Raw genomic sequence first — 7,599 nt, forward strand, 5'->3', positions numbered from 1 at the left:
GCCCCTCTTTTTGATTCTTGAACCAACTTAAGAATTTCGCGCTATAGAAAAAATTCGCCAGGTGTTAATGGCAAATAATTTTAATTGCTTGTTCACTCTCATCCGGTCCAGTACGAATAGCAGCCACGTTCATCCGTTTCATGTTGGTTATTGGTATATCCCATAGGTTTAAGTTTAACTGATGTGAGTAAACAAGATTTTCGTTTAAAAATATGATATTATGTGTTCCAAAACGTTAAGTTCTTTTTCGCGATTTTAATTTTCTATGAGGAAAAAATTGTTCAATATTGTGACCTTGCGTTCTGTATTCTGGGAAATTAGTATGTAGTAGTTGCAATAAACATAGAATCTGTTTACGTCATAACCCATAGTACGGACAACGGAACCAATTCATTGTATGTAGTTTAATTTTAAATCTTTTTTCCAAGGTATATTCAGTAATATGTATTAAGGGTATTTTAAAACAATGAAGAATTTATTCAGAGTTTCATCTTCTAACTCTTAAATCACTTGATAGAGATAAAAACCTATGGAACAATATATTTTAATAAGATTATAATGGATATTTTTGCTATCTAGCTCACACGCCCGCACCTTAATAGCCATGACGTCACGCTATGGACGTGCATCCTTCACCTATTGCTGTTACTATAGTTTGAAATTATAGATAAGGTACTTATTTCAGTACGTCGTCGTTCTGCATACATACAAACACCAGATTAAAAGCATTTTATAAACAAGGTTTTGACGTGACATATATTTATATATGATTGCTAGTGCCAAAACGGATAACAATGAAACTTGATTATTAGGTGCAATGGTTGCGGTCACTGATTACTTAGGTAATATTCGCATTTTATGGCCAGTGATGAAGTTTAAAAATAATAATATAATCACAAAGGCTTCGAAATCGTGTAACAAATAAGAATAATTACATAATCATTAATGTTCTAGTGATATTAGACAGCGTTTGTAATAAACTGATTGATGCTTGTGGTAACTTAAGTAAATTAATAAAAGATATTAAGCATCGATGTCAACAATTTTATTTAGAACTAGCTTCCGCCCGCAGCTTCGCCCGCGTGGATTTCGGGTTTCAAAAATGGAGAAGGTGCTCAATTTGTCGGGATGTTTTTTTAATTTATGGTGGTATCCAGGTGGTCCGATTGTCCGGTCAGGGTCTAATGATGGGATCCTGGTGAAATCGAAGGAACTTTTAACCATTAAGGTTGCACACGAAATGACGGAAGCTTAAAAATGGAGTAACTTCTCCCGTTTTTCCCAACATTTTCCATCACTGCTATGCTCCTATTAATTGTAGCGTGATGAAAAGTATACTATAACCAGCTCAGGAGTATGAAAAATAATTGTACCAAGTTAAGTTAAAATCCGTCGAGTAGTTTTTGTTTCTATAACGGTTATACAGACAGACAGACAAAAATTTTACTAATTGCATTTTTGGCATCAGTATCGATCCCTAATCACCCCCAGTTATTTTGGAAATATATTTCATGTACAGAATTGACCTCTCTACAGATTTATTATAAGTATAGATATGCAAAAGTAGCTCAAAAATTGTCCATAACGAAAACATGCATTTTAAAGTAAAACAAAAGAAATAATATCGTGAAGCCAACCAAATAACTAATGATATATTAAATTTTGTGACTGTTCAATTTAGTCGGGTCCGCGATATCACTTTTGTTGAGTTTCAGAACGCGACATTACATTATTATATTCTGTGCTCCAACGCACACTGCTTTGATGTTAGGAACACACCTACATTGCTTAGACAACAGTGAACTTTATACAATAGCAATAAAGCTCAAATTGACTCTACGTATTAGTTAGAAAACGTTTGTATGGGAAATAGAAAAATGCTGTTTTGAGGATTTTCCTGGCAATTATTCGAATTTTTCTCACCTTTTAAACCTTCCCTAGACCTCCACGAATAATTCAAGACCAAGATAAGATAAATCTGTTCAGCCGTTCTCGAGTTTTAGCGAGACTAACGAACAGCAATTCATTTTTATATATTGGGGGATTAACATACCAATCTCTAATTAATTGTCTCGAGAATTGTATATTGTGTAAGTATATAGAGTAAATAATTTTAGTTTTCGTTGACTTGTTGATTAAGCCAAATTGTTTGCCTTAATTTATTCAAGAATACTTTGGGGAACCTGTATGTAGGTACCGTTACTACTGAGATACTCAGCTACCAGTGCTTAGCAAAGTCTAAAAAAATGCTAATGGCACTTGATTAACGACTGGATAAATAGAAATTGAAACGAAACATTCATTGGACTGGAATATGAACCCAATTTTCTTTAGGACTGTACTTATTATAATAACTTTATTGATCCCAGGTTTCTCAATCGAATATAACTGTTGTAGGAAAATAACTTATTTTAAGGAATGAAACCTAATTTAGGTGTTTGGTAGTAACACGATTAGAAATCTTCGCCTACCACATGTTTGCGGTAAAAACTCGTTTAATTTTATAGACGATTGACGTCAATTATCTTGAAAAAACTCAAACGCGTGTATTAGTCAACGTGAAGAAGTTTATTAGTTAGTCATCATAAATTAGAGCCATTTTCAGTTACAATTTTGTTTTTACCGGAATTAATTGAATAAACAGTCCCCCGCCCTACCTCCCTAGAATGTGGCATAACAAACATGACACGAAGCTGTCTGATTGGTCGAGAGAACAAAACTTGAGTCACATGTTTGTTTTCAACCAATCACAATTATTATAACACGGCCTCTCGCGTCAGTTTTTTTTTCATATTAAAATTAAGAAAAACGATGATTGAAATGTTTTCTTTTGTCGTTAAATATGCTTTAAATATATGTTATCAATATCAACCTACTTGCTTAATTTATCTAATTCTTATCTTTTCAAAACGATTAAGTACCGATATTATTTCTTTTGTGTCATTTATTTAAAGAAAAAAACATTGCCTTCAGTTTGTGAATCATAATACATATTTCGTTTTGGAATAATGGCTAGATAATTATTATAATTAATCAGTTTTGTTGTTTTGGCTCAACATAACGATTGCTAATATTGGTAATCGCTATGGTAGGTATAGTTTAGTCCTTCGTATTTAACATGCATTAGATTGCATTCGAGTAGGTAGATATTACATGCAGTTGTTATAACAAATCCAAGAAGGAAAATGTATGTTTAATACACTATTCTATACATTATTTATAGCTGTTATGCACTTGTTATTCTGTCGAGCTCTTTAAACATTTTATTTCGTTTATATTTCATAAAAATATTGGTACAATAATTGTTAATTTCATTTAAAAACAAATAACTCATATACTATAGATAATGTCATACTAACACAACGAAGTAAACAATGAATTACATACTTTTTATATATTTCGTAAATCATATTCTGAGTAAACGGGTGTGTTATCTGAAAAATGATAAATTTGTAACAATAACACATTCCAAAGAAATCATTTTTATATCATTTATTGCTTACTAAATATGTGTTATAAGCAATTAATACTTTATACAGTAAAATATTAGATTATTATTAGCTTGTTCGCGTTAGATATTGCTCGGATTCTGGCTAAAATTAAATATTTCGATTAATTTATGATAAAAAACTAAAACTCCCACATACCTATTTTGAACAATTTGAACATCTGTGGCGGCTTAACTTGGGTCAGACTTTCTGATTGTAAATAATTTAAATTTTTCAAAAGATTCTAATGTGACTTTTGACTATTGTAATATATATTAATATAAACAAGGTATATATGATATATACAATCATATATACTGGACCTTGTCAAACTCCATACTGTAAAAATGCAACTGATTGCCAAAAGTTTATTAATCGAAAATGATTATAAATGATACTCGTCAGAGTATATTTAAGTGATAAAGTAATTCGATTAGAAGGGTGTTTTAATTCCCTGTACTTTCTAAAGACTGGGTTCCTAGACGACCACGTAGCAACCGTGGTAAAGTAAATCCAACATATTTGTAAGTGAAATTTTATTTATTTTAATGTTTTAGCTGGATTTATCGATAATTCTGGGTTTGTATGTAGGAATTTCAAAATACATGAGACCTCGGAAATATCCGTGTTACGTCCTAACTCCACATACGATAACACAGGTGAGATTAAAGTAAATAGGAGTTAAAAATGAATAAAAACGACGACAACTTAGTTGGGAGTGGAATGGACTGACGAGACGCAGACGCAGGTCCAAAACCAAGGGAACGCACCACTGGCTTTCTAGAGTTATGTGTGCATTCTTTGTGAATTGTCACTTGTATTAACGGCGAAGGAAAATATCCTCAGGAAACATGCATAACTGAGAAGTTATTTATAAGAATTTTAAAGGTATGTAAAGACTGCCAATCGCCACCAGCTCAGTGCGCTGGCCTAGGGCTTTATCCCTCCAAGGCCCGTGCCCAGCATCAGGACAGAATATAATACAGAGTTGATATTATTATTATAATGACTCTTCGTAACAATGTATAAAACATTAGACTATTATGTTCTTCAATAATAAAATAAGTATATGTATGGGGTATACTATGAATATAAATATTGTTATCCATTAATTTCCTATAAGTATATGAACTCTCCATTGAGTGCTCTATGTAGATAAGTAATTAAAATATTCTACCTTTTGTATTTATAATGAATTAAATATATTCTGTGTAGATTGCTCGATGGCGTACTATACTGTGTGCCCGGTATCACCATCGCTCTTTGTTTCCGGGTTCAAATCCCGGATGAGGCGAAGTGATGTCGAGTTTTTTTGGTAGTAGTATCAGCCCAGAGTCTGGAATTCGTGCCCGATATGGCGATAGTTTCACCCCCTGTCACATTATGGAGTAGAACATACTTGGCGAAAAGTAGGAGCTCTGGTTGCACCGCTGCCTACCCCTTCTAGGATAAAGGCGTAATGCGCGTGCGTGTTTAAAGTTATATTTAACCCGGTACAACATGGCAGTTTCAAATTGAGACATACAAAAACATATTTGTCTAAAAGACCAGATTAGTAGTGTACAGTCCCGTGGTAATGCTGACAGACGTTTCGTATAATGCAAATACTCAAACATTTTTAGCATATAGCTACCAAGGCCTTCGCTTTCGGCTAGATGTGTGTAGATAATTAAAAAACCAGGTTGTTATTGGTTTAAACGAGTTGTGATTGTTTGCCAGTTTCGTAAGTTGACCCGCGAGTTATACCAGGTGTTCTGTATACACTGTGAGGCTCAGATTTGAATGAATTATTATTACTAAGCGAAGCATATTTTTGTCATCGACATATCAGTATTTGTGTGATTAAAATATATTGAAACGTAGTTAGGTAGCATGTATGATACTGTAGTGGGTATACATACGGATTATAAAAAAGTTGATATCTTCGGACTTTTAATATAATTTATAACTAGGTATAGGCCGATGGTATTGCTGGTTGTAGGATATATTTTATATTCGCCCGGATAGCGACCACCGTAAACAATGTGTTAAAACCCGCCATAGTGGCCCAGGTAAGCGTGTCGCGTTTCGACATCAGCCTGTGTATATCCGGTGCCAGCAGGACGGCATAATTGTGTCGTCTGACGTGGGGTAATCATCTCTCGTCAGTCGACTTTGAGTGTGACATTCCCACTCCACCTACTATCAGGTGCAGTTTGATCACTTTGTCCTGTATGAAAAATAAATAGGCAGATCAAGAAAATTTAAGAAATCTCGCATATGGCGTTGAAAAAAAGAAACAATTGTACCTATTGTACTGGCAATTAAAAAAAAAAGTAGGGCATATAAAACAGGTTTTTATTGTCCTGGTCAGGATATAACGTTAAACGTGGACTACGATTCTTATGATGCGGTATTTATTTTATAATAACAACTACGGACAAAATAAATTTATTTTATAAGATACCAGTTGTTTTACGCGGTTTTTACCGCATTGAAAGCCTTTCCTGCTACGTAGCACGCTAGCACGTAGCTACGCGCTTGACGTATATGTTATCAAATTTAATTCAAATCTACCGTTATTGTATAAACATGTAACAATTATTCATAACTTCATCAATTCAACATTTACAATATATTTTTTCTTTTCAATCCAAAATCAAGTGATGATGGCAGTAGACGGATACTACATCATTATACAAAAGACTGTATATCCATTCTGTATTGTGGTGAAACTATTAGAGCCTTAGATTTGAGTTGCCCAAACAGACGAATGCTCTTGCGCATACACGTTTCTGTTTAGTCACTATAGAGCCCACAAAATGGCGCCAAGTGAAAATATATCCTGCTAACAATTCATTACAGAATGAAACATAAGTTTATAAACGGTACGTATTGTTTAGTGTGTTTTACCATCTGTATCACGGTGAGTGATCTGAAGAATTGTTTGTTCGTATTCAATCGTGTCCTTTCCTTAACAGACCCACGCTTGCTGGCTTGCGTAACCACAGCTTCGTGGTCCCTTCCGTCGCAGCTTAAACCAAAAGGTTCAGTAGTTCCTATTGCTTTTGCACGTTAAGCTGTAGAATTTGTTTTATGGGCATTCGAGTTCGCCAGCATACGTGTTCCCTTCTTCTTACAACTTGGAGTCCTTCAAGCGGAGCGCGAAGACACAAGTAAGCCGTCGGGCATAACTGTGTCAACCACCCGGGGATGTTTATCTTTTACCGGTCGACATGTTTTGGGCATATCTTTACTTACAGGTGCAGTGAGGCCACTTTGGCGTCCTTTAAAAATAAACACGAGGCCCATATACAAATGCGCTACGTATGTGAGCCGCATTCGGGTTACGCCATTAGGCCAGCTTCTCTAGCTCGTATAATAATGATTCCTAACCGAATTGTAGCCATGGCGGCCAATCTCGATGGAGGTTAGCCAAGTACACGGGATATATTATAATGTACAAGTGTGTGTGCAATAAACAGGTGCCTTCTCTGTTTCTTGACTCTCATAGTCCAGTGAGGCGGCAATCCGACATGACCGGAGAGAGATCAGGTGCAGGGCGTTGGCCCTGCACCGTGCCTCGGAAAGCACGTAGTCGTTGGACTAAGTGCTTTCCGAGGCACGGTGGTATCACACCGCCGACTTCCTGACTCCGAGCTGCGACTGAGTAATTTCCTTAAGATGGAAAAACCCAGTCACTATTATTTTGACCCGACCCGGGATTTGGACCCAGGACCTCAGCGCAGTAGCTGTATTCGTATTGTGTAAAATAACAACTATGCCACCGAGGCCGTCAATGGTGGCCCTTATACGAGAAAAGTAAAATAACCGGTTTGGCTCTGGTTTGTAGTACATTATAAAGTGTATCTTGCAATAACACTTATGAGTCTAGCACCGATGGATCAGGAGACGCAGGATGTCAAGACAAGTCCAGTGCCGTTCAGAGATTTGTTGTTCATAGTTCTGGGCAGTCCTATAGGCAGTCGTTTAGGATCACGAAAATGGCATCTCCGTTTCGTCACTCAGTCAAAAAATATCCGTAAGATTTTGCTGTTTTGTATGGTTTTATCCTTGTAGATTGTAAACTCGTTTGTGAAATCTCTGACCGCAAAGTATACAAATGTTAACA

This window comes from Manduca sexta, chromosome 27 (genome assembly GCF_014839805.1).
Source record: "Manduca sexta isolate Smith_Timp_Sample1 chromosome 27, JHU_Msex_v1.0, whole genome shotgun sequence".
In the NCBI taxonomy this organism is placed as follows: Eukaryota; Metazoa; Arthropoda; class Insecta; order Lepidoptera; family Sphingidae; genus Manduca; species Manduca sexta.